Here is a 15,105-nt window from a genome sequence, read left to right as displayed (position 1 = left end):
AAATTGCTTTCTTGACTGACGCAAAGCCTGCCGTTGAAAAACGGGGTTCCACCAACGTCAACAGTGCTTCTCTTGGACTGAAAGCCTTGCTGTACCCTGAGGGCAGAGACTACCCCTGAATCATCTCTTCTGATCTCCTTTTCCTCTGATGTTCTCTGCCTTATGAGTGAGAGGACATTTTCTCAATCTCCTTTTGAATTCTCTTAGAAATCACTCATGTCTTCTCAAATTCAGTTTGGCGGTTCTTTGAAGTAAATTCAAGCCTTAGAGTGTTCATTTTATTCATTATATTTTTAAAGCCATTTTCTCCCAGTTTGTCATAACTGTCAGAATAAAAAGGCATAGGTACCCATTTTGCCCCTGCCCAAGTGGTGGAAATGCCCACACACCTGCAAGTAAGTCATTATCTTGGTTCTGTGACACTTGACCAAAGTAGAGGAGTCGTGGAATTTCCTCCGGGCTCTGTCTGCTTGAGTGTGGTCCGTCTCCCTACATTTCCATCTCAAATATGCAGATGATCTTGTTTCCTTGTGATTTAGTGTCCCTATAGTGACTTCTGTGGGTTTTGTATTTTAATACCTAATTTGTATTTTAACCATGGATCATCTTGTGTCCTTTCTTTCTGTTTTGTTTTGTTCTTGTTGTTGTTTTTTCCATTCCCTTGGGCAAGGTAGAGTCTTTTTGGCCAGACTGCACTGAGGAGTGTAAAGAGCCATGGGCCCGGAGCTGGATACTTGCCCATAGCCCAGGCTCTGCACAGACTCCCTGCAGGAATGCCCCCACTAACCAATGAAATCTCAGGGTCTCCTGTGCTTCTCCTGACCCCATCACACTGTGCCAATTGCATGTTTGCTCCTCTGTCCCTCCTGTGAGCTGAGATCCTTTGATTTCCTATCTCTAGCTTGGCCCAGTGTATGGAAGGCACCAGGGGCTCTTTGCAGAATGGAATTGAATTGAGCTGAAAGGCAGGGAGAGACTGAGCAGTGAAGGGCTGCTAGTTCCAGAATACGAGGTCTGGACTTTATCTTGTGGGGACAAGGAGCTCAGAGAACATTTCAAACATGAACGACGTGAAGATGTGGGTCCCACAAATGCACAGGTGTGGAGGCTAGCTAGAAGATTCAGATGAGAAATGATGAGAGCCTATGTATGGTGGTGGAAGGGAGATGTGGGGACTAGCTGGAGCCCAGAGATATTAGGGGAGGGAGAAGCTTCTGGCTGGAGGAGGTGAGGGGAGGGAATAGTTTCTGGCAGCTCATCGACAAGCAGGAGGGCCAGAGGAAAGATGAAGGGTTTATTCTACTGAATCTGCTGCGTCTTTTTGGAACAGATCTAAGTGTGGCTCTCAACTAGTGGAAACTCTTCTCAACTTATGGATGAGCCAGAGTCTGCCCAATGAAAGGAAGCAGTCTTAGGGAAGATTGACAGGCAGGCCGTGGCTCATCACACACTGTGAATTAACTCATGATCTGTGGTCCTGTCACTATTGAACTAGGACTTATGTGTAGATTCTTCTTACATGTACATGTAAAGTTATAAATGCTTATTTACAGGTGAAATCTTTTTTTTTTTTTTAAATGAACACCCCCTTCTCGTGGTTCCTAATTTGGAAGACCCTTTCATCTTTGCTTAGTTAGATTTGTATTCTAGAGGAGGAGGACCTAGCCTAGGATGGTGGCTCTGTGAAGGTGGAGTTAGGATTTGGACATCTGAGGTAGGGCATTCTAGATGGAAAGAATAGTGTGAGCTGAGGCCCGGCGAGGGAGAGTGTGTTGTGTAAGCCCAGGACCAGTACTTGAGTTAGAGCTGAGAGCCCTGAAGGGCAACGGTGGGGCCTGGGGTCAGAGAGGCAGCTCAGAGCTCATCTGTGGACATTTCTAAATGTCAGCATGAGGAACTAGGCAGTGGGGAGTCACTGAAGGTGATGGGTAAAGTGACACCATTAGAACTGTGCTTTGTAAAAATTAATGAACTAGACACAGAGCAGGGAGGGAGGGCAGTTGGTGACTCTGGCATGTAGTAGAGATGAGAGGTGGTAAGGTATGGGCAGTAGAAATGGAGATAGAAATAGGGTTGCCAGGTCAGATACAGCACAGCCAGTTAAACTTGGATCTCATATTAATAGGTCATTTTTGACTGAAGTATTTCCCAAAGGTGGAATGGGATATACTTATGCTAAAAATAAAAAAAGTATCCATTTATCTAAACAGGATGTCTTATTTTTTTTTTTTTCTAAATTTGGCAACCTTTGATGGGAGAGACATGTTGATGAGACATTCTGGAAGGAGAGTCTGAACGGCTGTACAGAATAGGATGTGGGGAGGAGCCAGAGGGAGTTGAGGGAGGTGATTCTGACATCCCAGTGAGTGGGGAGATGGAGGCACTGGAATAGACAACGCTGAGTCAGGAAGACACAGTGAGAGAGAAATGTGATGAGCTTGGCTTTGACTTGTTGCATTTAAAGACCAGTGGGGTATCCAAGTGGAGAGCTCAGAAAAGTGGGTCTGGAACCAGGGAAAGAAGCCAGGGCTCAAGACAGAGATTTAGGATTCAGAGGAAGGACTCGGAAATAGGAAAAACAAACCAACAAACAAAACCGGTGCCGAGAGAATACTGGTATCACATTCATTTTATGAAATGACCAAGTATTTCAGAGCATTTTTTTTAAAAAGGGAGTCTAGGGTGTCTGAAGATACTAGTTAAGCATCTGCCTTTGGCTCAGGTCATGATCCCAGAGTCCTGTAATTGGCTCTGCATAGGGCTCCCAGCTCAGCGGGAAGCCTGCTTCTTCCTCTCCCACTCACCCTGTTTGTGTTTCCTCTCTTGCTGTGTCTCTCTCTGTCAAATAAATAAATAAAATCTTTTAAAAAAAAGAAAAGAAATGGAAGTCTACCCATTCAAAATGCTCGTGAGGAATTTTAAATGGGATTAGAAACTCTTATGATAAGTAAGAAGATATCATTTTTAAATGCAGTATGATCTCAGTTATGGGGAGGAACACATTTGTAGATAAAAACCCACAAACATCTCTACCCACATGTCATAGTTGATGTTTTTAGTCTGTGAGGCTATAGGTGATTTTAGTTTCCCTTTGTCATATATATATATTTTTATCTTTCAAGTCTTTTTTAAAAGAGCATATGCCCTTTTCAAAATGAGGGATTTTTTTTTTTTAATTTAAAATGGAACTTGAGAAAGTCAGCTTTGTTTCGTATATTCTTTTGGTTCTTAGGATATCATTTGAAAGAATAACTTTTTTTTCAGAAAGCAGTCTCAACTGCATTTCTTTTGTTATTTACCGGTCCAGTCAGAAAAAAAAAAAAGGCATTACTTAGTGGGTACTACCCAACCCCTCCCTGAAACGCTTCTAGAAAAGGAAGATGGCTAGGTGGTGAGGACAGAGTGGCTATCTACCCAGGATTTTGAAAAGATCAACAACTTTATGTAAAACCCTCATTATTTTGGAGATGGAGGAGCTAAATCCTTCACGGAGCTGCTTCCCAAGATGCCTGTGAGCTGGAGGGGCTGAGGGAGAGGTCCCCCACTTCCTGTGCTACCATCTGGAGTGCCCCTGCCCCCCACTGCCCTGGGGACGTGGCGTAGCTGCTGGAAGAATATAATATAATAACGTCACTTGCTCACGCTCAACCCAAGGGGAGGGGGCTGTGTTTAAGCATCTCTCTCAATGCTCCAACCAAGCATTAATATTCATACAGCTGTTCCATCAACCGAAGCAATTACTTTAAATCCACACTCCCAGGGAGAAGCTAGCCTAGGAATAATCTAGAACTTCCAAAATGCATAACGTTTGTGTCGGGTAATGCACACGGTAGTGGGGAGCAGGTTCTACTTCTTTAATTCTGTTTTTGTTTAAGCAATTAAAAAAAAAATTGGTTTGTAGTCTCTGAAGACACCGGTAGTTAGCAGAGTCAATAGATCTTTCTAAAGGAAATTCTTACAACTTCAGTGCCCAGACAGAGGGGAATGGTTAAAAAACTATGGTAAATTGAGGCAGCTGTTACGATGATGATATAAAAAGTATTATTGGCATGTGAAATGTTTTAAGTATAACGTTAAGTGGGTGGAAAAAGCAGAGTCTATAGCTCTATGTGCTGTAAGCCCAACTGCATAAAAGTGGACTTGCAAGAAGAAAGATGGGAAGTATACCAAAATGTTCAGAGTTTTCTAGGTGGCGGCCTGCAGAGCCAATATTTTTCCATTTCTCAGTATATTTCAGTCATTTTCTGTAGTGCACACGGAGTCTTTTATAAACAGGAAGGGAAAAAAATCAACTCAATTTGCAATTCTTATCTGCAGTGATCTTGGAAATTATCACCTGCCTTCAGTGAGAGATTTGTGATCTGTTTACTTAGCAGAGACACATTGGGCTAATTTAATTTTACCTAATTGCAGTTGCAAAGAATAGGAGAGTGTCATGATGTTTCCAAACCATTGCTTTAATGTAACCATTGCTGAGTGAGTCCACGTTACACAGAGAGGCCAGCGTTGTTTGCTCCTGCTCAGTGTAGTCTCCACAAGGAAGGCTAGTGACCCACATTTGGGTGAAATTTTTATTCCTTAAAGGAGAGCACTTAAGTGGTATGATAGGGTGATTTCTAACATTCATTATCTTTACATCTTCTTTTTAAATTCATCTATAAATTTTCAGCTTACCATTAGCTAGATAGGAGTGAATTATGGGACTGTTTCTGAACAGGTCAGCAAATTCTTTCTTGGGCCAAGCTGACAAGGTAGCTACCTGAGGACACCCGGGTTCTTTGCACTGGGGCTGGGGACCAATCCTCTCCTCAAAGCTGCCATCCTGAGACATTCTAAGTCTTTCATATCTTGGATCACCTTATAGTCTTCCACTCAGACCCATCTTTTCCTTGATGTATTGATTTATTCACTCCATAAACATGCCAGGTATAGTCTGGGGATTGAAGATACATTGGCAAATCAGACAGACACACCTGGGATAGAGTTAATAGCCTCATCCGGAAGACAGATAAACAAACACACAGTTTTATAACATAGTATTGCCAAGGGCAATAGGAGTAAGAACAAGATGCTAAGGAAGCTTATAAGACAGACATCTAATCCATCCTGGCCAAGAGAAATCAAGGAAGGCTTCCTGCCCGAGGTGGTACCTGAGCTGAGAATTGCATGGTGAACTGAACTCCACTGGAAGCAGCAGTGGTAGTAGGGTTTGGAATAGGCGATTAAAGAGAAAGTGTTCTAAGCAGAGGGGACAACATTTTCAAAGCCTCCCCTTTTTTTTTTTTTTTTTTAAGGATTTATGTATTTACTTGAGGGGGAGAGAGAGCATGGCTAGGCATGGGGAGAGGGACAGAGGGAGAAGGAGAGAGAGAGAGAAAGAAAATCTCAAGCAGATTCCCCACTGAGTGCAGAGCCCGACTCAGAGCTTGATCTCACGACCCTGAGATTATGACCTGAGCATAAATCAAGAGTCACTTAACCAACTGCCACTCAGGTGCCCCAAGTATTTTAAAAGACTTTAAAGCAGAAGATATTTGTGTTTAGAGAGGTCATCTTGGATGCTGTAAAGAGAATGGATAGCAGGCAAGAAGACCAGAGAGGATGATGTTGAGAGATGAGGGTGGCTTGAATTGATTTGATATCAGTGGAAATGGAGAAGAGTAGACAAATTTATGAGATCCTTGAAGGATAAAATGATCAGAGCTTGGTCTTTTGTTGGATATGGAGATGAGCAAAGGGGAGGGGTCAGGAATGACTTGGACAGCTTTCACCAGGACAGGGAACTCTGGAGGGTGGGCAGGCTGACCTGTGGGTGGGACCAGTTCCATTCTGGGATTTGTGGGTTTGAGCTAAGTGAAAGTGTCCAGTGTGAGGTTCTAGACTCAGAAGAGAGACCTAGGCTGGAGGCATAAACATGGGGACCATCAGGAACCAGGTGGCAGGTGAAGCCAGGTGAGAGGCTGAGAAGAACCCAAAGAAAAGGAAGGGCAAGAAGCAGTAAGGTCTAGAGCAGAGCCCTGAGGAATGCCAGTGGAGAGGCCAGTGATGGACTGCCAGCAGAGGGGAGTGGGCTATCACAGAAGACAGAGAGTGAGGGAAGGAACACGCCAGTATTTTATGGCCCACTGAGACGTGACGCTGCCAGTTAAATGGTGATAGGTGGTTGACTGTAAGACACATTCTGATTTCAGAGATAAAAAAAATGCTCGACAACTTAAGTGTGTATTAGAATCAAAGAGCTAGAATAAGTTGAGGACTAAAATATACCTTTTAGATTGATTAGGAACAGAGCTATGATTGACTGTGGTGAGAGTAGTGCTAGCAGGGGCTAGGGGATAGAAGCAAGATTAGAGTAACTTGAGAAAAGGAGGAAGGTGGCCATTAGTTCTAGGGTACTTAATAAATTGCAAAGATCTTTCAGAGTTCTGAACCAAGAGAGAAATAAGTAAGAGAGATACCAGTCAAAATATCACCTCTTTTTTGATTAAGCTAATATTGAGGAATATACTTTGTATCTGCATCCAAGAGGTCTTCCCCATATGGAACCCCAGAATTAGCCTACCCTGGTGAGGGTCTGCCTCACGTGGAGAGGCATGGAGAGGCATGGAGAGAACATGCTTCCTGCAGGCAGGCAGATTCTGAAGAGAGCAAGGGGCTGGCCTACTGTGCATGTTCAGGTTCTTCTTCCAAACTCCTCACACAGACGAGGGCCACCGAGAAGCCAAGAGTGTGGTGCAACTGGGATTGCCTTTACAGAAGAGGAACATTGGGAAATGGGGGTAAATCACCCCTTAACCCTAAGAGTGTAGAGATGCTGTAAATACTATTATCAAGACACTGAGTCATAAAAGAAAGGAGAACAGCCCAGACCAGCTAACCTCATTTCCAGCCAGCCAGCTTTTCCCCTCTCGCTGTTTGGAAAAATTACCCATCTCTTCCACGTGTCTCAGGTCTCTTGTCTAGCCATAGAAGCCCCACTCCATTCTCAGTTTTCACTATGAATTCCCCATAGTCCTGCCCAAGACAACCTCTGATGTATGTTGTTATTATGTTTTTGTTTTATACTTTGCTGTTACACACCTTTGGTTTGTCTTTCACCATGTAAGCCCCTTGAATGTAGAGACAACGTCTTTTCTGTGTTCTGTGCTTCTTCACTTCTGGAACGCCGCCTGGTCCGTGATAGGTGGGGCCAAATTGTTGAACTAGAATGAACTGGGTGCCAAGAGATGGTGAGATGTAACCCCATCTTTGGGAACCCCCAGTTTCATAGCTGTCCAGGAGAGAGAGGCAGGGGCAGTTCCCATTAGAGCCGGTGTGTGACATGACAGTTCCTGGGTTTCATTGACCAGGGATGTGGCGGACCCTCGCCAGTGTCCCATGTCCAGAGGTAGTTTGCCGAAGAGCCTAACAATTGTTCTCCTTTGTACTAACTTCAAAAAAAGACAAATGTTTCTTGAATATCTCTGAGCTCTCCTACCAAAGCTAAATTAAAGACCAAGCCTCTCTAGAAGGAGATGCCCATCTTAGAAGTGGGGTGACATGCATGCCTCTGCCTGGAGCCTAGGCCTCCTGAACATCTCCAGGACCCACTTTCTTTGTTGGCAAAAGAAATCCAATGAAATGTGTTGGCTCAGTACCTAACACCGCAGCACACTCAGATAAGACCTGGCACTTAAAGCCGAGGCTTTGTTCTGAGTGGTATATTTTCACAACTTGGACAGGAAAGCACATCGATGAGGTCTCCACTCTGTATTGGATGGTCCTTCTCACTTCTCTAAGCTGTAGCAGGTGAAGCAGAGGTCACAGACTTCCAGCAGCATTTATTTTCTCAATACGAGCAAAAAAAAAAAAAAAAAGGGAGGGAGGGACTTTGTAGCTTCATTACAAATAAAAGAAGGCAAAATTTACCAGGTGTCAAAATTTCCTTATCTACTCTTCCCCGTGGTCTCAGGTGACCTGAGGGAAACAGCCATAGATGCATGTGGGAGGGTTAAGGATCCCAAATTAAGCTGGAAAGCCTGGCTTCATCATCTTTGGGGTAAGGGACATAGTGGGTGTCTGCAGCAGCATCCCTGGCTGGAGTCTGGCCTGGTACACAGTGCACCCTTGGCAGATCCTGCCCACCCTACCCCTGCCCTGGCCTCCAGTCGCTGGTCTGAGAAGTGGTTGGGTATCACCAAGGTATTTCACTGAAGTCCTTGGAGCTTTGGCTCTGAATGTGCTTCCAGGGCTCCATCATCATGTGAGTGCCGGGCCCTTCTGGTGTATGGAAGCCGACGCTTTTCCCTGCAGCAGGGGGAGAAAGGCGTGGATGGACCTTGCCCACAGTAGAACCCACTGTACTGCCCCACCAGACTGTGGACTCTGGAATTGGCTAGGATGTGGGTTTAGCTGCTCCACCAGAAACCCAAAGTAATAGAAGCTTAGACAAGACAGAAACATGTTTTTCTCTCACGCCACGGCCCAGGTATTAGAGCTGGTGTGTCCATTTCATGGTGTTGGGCACCCTGCTTGCTTCTTGTCTCTGGCTTCATCCTAACTAGGTTGTCACCCTGGCCTCCTGGTCTAAGAGCACTCACAGCCTTGTTCCAGCCAGGAGGAAGGGAAGAGAGGTGAAGGGCAGAGCAGGACCCTGGAAGTTGTGCACATTCCTTCTGCAACCCTCGCCTTAACCAGAACTTGGACAAAGGGCCACAGCTAGGCGCAACGCGGTCTTTATTCCGGTCATCTTTGTGCCCAGCTACAAGTCATCGGCTCCTTTACTAGAAGAGGAGAGAATCGGTTTCGGAGAACATGGGGATTCCTGGGCCATAGCTCCTTAAGGTCAACCCTGACTCTGATTTATCCTTTTTCCCATCACCTAGCATGGTGCCTGACCAAGGTGAATTGGGCAATCATTTAACCTCTTCGGAGCTCACTTTCCTCTCTTTAAAATGGGCCTGATGATCTCTGTGGAATTCGCTTCACAAGGCGTTAGGAGAATTCTTCTTTTACTGTGTCTCTGATTTACTGAGCACCTACTGTGTTCCAAGCCCAGGGCTAAGTGCTTTGTTCATATTAATTTCATGTAAGCCACACCACGGCCCTATGAGGTGGGTCTTAGCATCCACATTTCTTAGTTGGGTCAGTTGAGAGTAGGAGGGGTTTAGGAAGAGGCCCAGTGCATTGGTTTATCTCCGTATCTAGTATCTGCTGAGTGTCCACCATGCATCCGAGCCGCTGCTGGGATCTAGGGCTTCTGGGGATGGGGGTTGAAACAACGGACACACGTAATGGGAAAGAGGACAACGGACACACGTAATGGGAAGATGCTCTGGCCAAGGGCTCAGGGAGGAGGTTGGAGCATGTTTGGAAGCCAGAGCAGAAGTTATCTAGACCAAGGAGCAGGGTGGAGGTCTGAGATGGTATTGGCAAGGCCCTGAAGGGAGCAGGGAGCCAGACTTGAAGCGACTGTAGGAGTCGCAGTGTGGCCAGAGGGCAGAGAGTGAACAAAAGAGGGTGCAGGGGCCCCCTCAAGCTCCCAGCAGGGAAGTTCAACCTGTCTGGCCCTGAGGCTTGAGTTGAGGGAGTTCGATAAAGTGCTTGGAAAACATGCGGTGCCGGGGGCGGCACCAGGGAGGGAGGGTGAGACTTGGCAAATTCTCTTAGTGTCTTTGCCACATCTCCGAGGACCTAGGAGGGCACCTAGATGTGACATGCCTGGCTTATATGATGAATCCAGGAGGTCTAGACCTCCCTTATTCTCATCCTCATCCTCCTGAACTATATTCTGTCTACTCAGAACTTACCTGGAAATATTTGTCCAGCCCCTATTCTCTGTCGCACAAGCAGAATTATTCCCAGGGCCAGAAGACAGAATGGCCGACCCTCCGAGCCTCTCTCAGTGGTGCCAGGGTCTCTGTGGTCCCATTTCACCACCCTGATGAAGTGAGTGATGAGGCCCCTCTCGTCTTAAAATGGCTTGAGAGCAGAGGAGCTCCTGATGTCCCAGAGAGGAGAGATCTAGATGGTAGGGTAGGCTGAGGGTACTGGTCACACACCCCACCCCCCCGCACTCTGTGTCCTGGCACCACTCTCAGCAGCCCCAGTGTGGCCCTAACGACATCCTGAATCCAGGTCTTTAAGCAGTGACTCAACAAGTTGGTGTCAACAGCTCACTGTGTAGAGTATGGAAGGCACTTAGGTGAGTTTACAGCTGGCTAAGGAGACTGGGTACTTTCCTCAAAAGATTACAAAATATACTGGCAACACTCATCTCTACAGATAAGTGGAGGAACTATAATCCAAAACACAGGATAATGCAGGCACTTCCTTTCCTCCTCTGCAGAGCCCTATGGCATGCCTCAGGTCCTTTGCATCTGCCGTTTCCTCTCCCTGGACTCATCTCTGTGCTGTATATTTTTTTGCTGGTTAATTGGAACTCTTCCCTCGGGTCTCAGCTCAGACATGCTATCTCCCTGAAAACTTTCCCTCACCCCTTGACTTGAGCCAGACAACCCTCCTGCCTGGTGTCTTATCATGTTAGTATTAGGCACTCACCCCTGAAATGTTATAATTTGCTGGGTCTCTGTCTCTCACTATATCATGTCTCCTTCCCCTGCTATACCTCAGCTCCTAGGACAGTGCCTGCCAAAAGTTGCACGACTGACTGAATGAGTTCTTTCTCTTTGGTTCTAGAAATGGCTGGTGACTTTAGAAGCAGATAGTAACTTATATTGCAGAATTATGTTTTGGCAATATAGGTTACCACTTGTGAGGGCTCCTTGTATGAGCACACAATAGGGAATAGTGAAGAGAAGCAGCTGGAGATTGCAGTTTTGTTTTTACCCCTCTGGCCTGCCAAACTCACTCAGAGCCTGTCTTTGAATAAACAGGGCCTTTTCTGAAGGGTTCCAATTGTCAGTTTCGGAGCAGAATTGCTTCCCAGTGACTTTATAGCATTTGGGTAGGTTGTTTGATCCTCCTGGGGTCCCAGTTCCAGCACCTCTAGAATTCACCCTGATCACCCCTCCCAGCCCCCCACTCCCACCTTCCATGACTCATCAAGCCCCCACATTTGGGCATTCCTGCCTCTGCCCATCCTTAAATTGAATTATCTACAGGGTCTTTTTCTCCTGTGCTCCTTGCAGAGATCTGCCCTTCCTCTCCCTGCGCCACCTCAGCTCTGTGTCCCACCTCCCACCTATGTCTTATGAATGTTCTTCAGTCCCACGGCTGTACCTCATGGCGTTGTTTATGTCCACTGCAACGGTGGAGGTGTGGGAAAGAGCTGCATTGACGTGGGGGCGGAAGGGGGAGGAGGATTAATTATCACAGGGATGTTTGCTTGAAGTTTTAATTAGACTGCCTTTCCTTACTTCCCCTTTTCATTCTTTTTTCTTTTCCCCAGCTCAGAACATCCACTTAGAATGTATTTTAGAAACTTGGAACGTTAGGTTTTAACATTCTGCACCCAGCGCCTCAGTGTAATAAATAAATCAATAAGCTGATTGCCTCCAGTAGTTTGATTGCCAAGTGCATTGGGGTAACTTTTGTTTTTCAGTGAGTGATCATTTCATGCTAGGGAACAAGGGATGAATGTGGGTGTAGAGCTTGTCCTGGCCTCTGATTTGTAACCCTGACCTGGGAAGTTATTATTCCCAGAGCTGTGCATAACTTATAAGCAGCCTGCCCAAAGCTCTGTATCCTCCCCTTTGACAGTTTCCCCAAGTTCCATGTCATAAATATATTTCTCATTTGCCAGAAGAGGCTTAGGTTTGTTTTGAATCTAACAGGCCCCCTGACACCACACTCTTAAATCTCACTTAACAGATCATGTATACCAAAAATGCTGCCTTGACAGAAAGAAAGATCGTATGGTATTCCATTTGGGTTGAAAATCAAATCCAAGTTATAACAACACTTTGATTTCCTGGACCCTATAGATTGATCATGATTATCTTACCGTGAAATACTTCATATAGTAATAACTAATCTCTATTTATTGTTTCTGTTAAAACCTTAGATGGAAAACTTTCTCCAGTGGGCTTGTTGTCATTTCTAAAGATGCTTTTATTAATTTCATGATGTGTTTCAAACATAATATGGTTGTCCTTTATTTTATGCAATAGTTCGAATTTCTATAGGTAAATCATATGTTAAACATACATGAGGAATTATTATTTTACTTTCTGGGTTCTTTTCTAATTGGAAAAACTACTCCAAGTTTGTTTGAGAAGTGTAATGCTCATTCATTAGGTTCTGTTTAAATGCAGGACAATTGACCCTTGAAGAATGTGCAGTTAGGGACTCTGACCTCTGTGCATATCTACATATAACTTTTGAACCCCCAAAACTTAACTATCACTAGCCTATTGTTTATGAGAAGCCTTAGATAACATCAACAGTAAATTAACATGTGTTTTGTATGTTATATATATTATAGACTATATTCTTATAACAAAGTTAGCCAGAGAAAAGAAGATGTTATTAAAAAAATCGTTAAGAGGGGCATCTGCGTGGCTCAGTCAGTTAGGCGTCTGCTTTCAGCTCAGGTCACGATCCCAGAGTCCTGGGATTGAGGCTGGCCTTGGGCTCCCTGCTCAGCGGGGAGTCTGCTTCTCCCTCTGCCCCTCACCCCACTTGTGCTCTCTCTCACTCTGTCTCTCTCAAGTAAAAAAAATAATAATAAAGTGTTTTAAAAAATCATAAGGAAGAGAAAACTCATTTACAGTGGTTTACTGTATTTATCCAAAAAATCTACATGTAAGTGGACCTGCGCAGCTCAAACCCGTTCAATGAGAATCAGGCAAGATTACTCATGGTAATCTACGTTCGGTAGCTCTGGCTTTGTCATACTACGTTTCATCCCAATAGGCGGCTGTAAGATTTGTCAATGCCTCATGTTCTCACTGACTGATGCAAAACTCTCAGGAGAAACTGCTCCTGTTAGAGCCCCTTGTCGCTCTTTTCTGTCCCATTCTGTCAGAGCAGGAAGTGGAGTGCCCAGCACAGGACTGGGATCCTTTGCAATGTTCTGGTGAAATATTAGCTAATCTACTAAGTAATTTCTCATGGGCGTCTCAGTCCAGAGTTTCATGAGCCTGTGTGTTCCCGTGATCTATTTCTGCATAATAAACCTCCGTTAAATTTAATGGTGTAAGAAATTGATACCTGTGTCTCACCATTCCATGGGGTCTTTAGCTCAGTTGGTTGGTTCTGACTTGGGCTTTCTGCATGCTGCTGCAAGCCCGCGTTGGCCGGGGCTGCGGGCATGTGAAGGCTTGCCTGGGCTGGCTGGCTGACCAGGACGGCTCATTTACATGACAGGCAGAGGCTGGCGGTCAGTGGGAGCTCAGCTGGGCTGCCCCCCAGAGCACTGATATGTGACCTCTGGTGTGGTTTGTTCTTCTCAAAGCACGGTACCTGGATTCTAAGAGGGAGCATCCTACAGTAAGTGTTCCAAGAGACCCAGGCAGAAGCTGCAAGGTTTTTTATGATCTGGTCTCAAAATCCCTGCCACATGCTAGAGAAGGGACCAAGGCAGAGTCCGGATTCAAGGGGAAGGAGATTAGGCTTTGCCTCTTGATGCCTCTTTACCATCTACCACATTATCATGTAAAAATGAAAGGCATGGGAGGCATTGGAGTGAAGTGTAGGAAGTTACAGAATGCTTCCTATGTATGAACAAATGGCCAGCCTTGTTGGTTAGAACTCAGTAGTACCAGGGAGCCCACAGTGAATGAACCCCTCCCCATGGAAGCTGGTAGCACCCCACAGAGAGAAGCATTCCCAGCCAGTTGCCCCAGCCCTCAAGTAACCAACTCAGAGTGCAGATGACTGAAAAACACCTGCGAGGTGAATTTAATTAGTGCAGGTTTAAAGACATTGTTCCCTAAAAGCTCCCCCATGCATGATACTGAGTAGTAAAACTGTCTTCTTAAATCAGAACTGTACATTACCTCATAAACACAGAGGAAACTCTGGAGGAATGTGTCTGGTACAGTCCATTTCTTGCTCACACTTGGAGGTGCTTGGAGAAGGCTATGTGCGTGGAGTACCTTGTATCCTTAGAATGGAGTCTTTGGTGTTTGAGAAAAGATCAACTTCTGTCCAGGCGCTTGGAAGTCTAATCTCTTCCTTGGCCGGAATGACGAAAACGCCCGCCCTGTTAATCATACTGAGTCAAGGGGACCTGGCTCCCTGCAGGGGAGTGTGGCTGGTCTGGGTGCGTGGGCCAACTGCTCTCCTGAGGGTGATGAGGGTTCCTTTCCACCCTTGTAGCATTTTTTGTTGCCCCCTGCATACTCCTCTCCGGCTCCCTGTGGATTCAAATTTGTGTTTATCTGTGCTGAAAATTTAGAGGCACGATAAACAACATTTCAAGCTATTTATAACCAGAGGCTGTGCCAGGAATGAATTAGGCTTTACATTAGACATATGTTAAAATGTTGGACTCGGGGAAATGTAGGGAGAATATCCCTTGATGTGAAAAGCAGATATTTAGAGGAGACTGATGGAAGTGGGACCCGGAATATGGTTACATGGGATTAGTACTCTGTTGGCTTTTTAAATACGCTCTTGAGGAATGCCAGGTATGGAGTGGCTTGGAGATGCCATGTGGAGGGGGCCCGTAGTTTTACCCTCCCAGGAGGGCCTTTGGCAGCACTGAGGAACATGGAAGCAGGTAGTGGGGGAGGGTGAGGAATGAGACACCATACAAGCATAAACCCGAGGACCGTGGACAGAGTACGGAAGAGAATGAACTCTACTCCTATGTGCCTTTTTCCATGTGAATCATCCTAAACAGAGGAGAACTATCCTGATGTTCAGCTCCCGAAGGAAAGTCCACACCTTCTCCATACTGTTCACCTCTTAGTCTGTCCCATGAATGGAGATCCACAGTCCACCCTCCTTCCTTCCTTCTGTTTTGCCTGCACTTACTGGCAGAACTCCTATTTGGTGCCAGACATGGTATGATGTGGAGGGAACTCTCACGTTGGGAGTTCCACAATCAACAAAGACACAGACAAATCATGTGATTATAGATTATGATTGGTGTTTTGGGAAAATGGGGGAGCAATAAAGAATAACAAGGGGTTCCCACTTTGGATAGGATGTCCAGGA

General features: G+C 45.5%; 1 protein-coding gene across 2 annotated transcripts in view; it reads left to right on the top strand.

Moving 5' to 3' along the window:
- Positions 1 to 15,105, top strand: part of KCNH1 (potassium voltage-gated channel subfamily H member 1) — a gene marked incomplete at its 5' end in the record, with an annotated part of 372,100 nt that overhangs the window by 271,498 nt on the left and 85,497 nt on the right. The gene's annotated exons all lie outside the window — the stretch shown is intronic.

The sequence above is a fragment of the Martes martes genome (assembly GCF_963455335.1).
Source record: "Martes martes genome assembly, chromosome: 15".
NCBI classification, from domain to species: Eukaryota; Metazoa; Chordata; class Mammalia; order Carnivora; family Mustelidae; genus Martes; species Martes martes.
The sequence above is the reverse complement of the archived record's forward strand: the minus strand, read 5'-3'. Positions and strand labels throughout refer to the sequence as shown.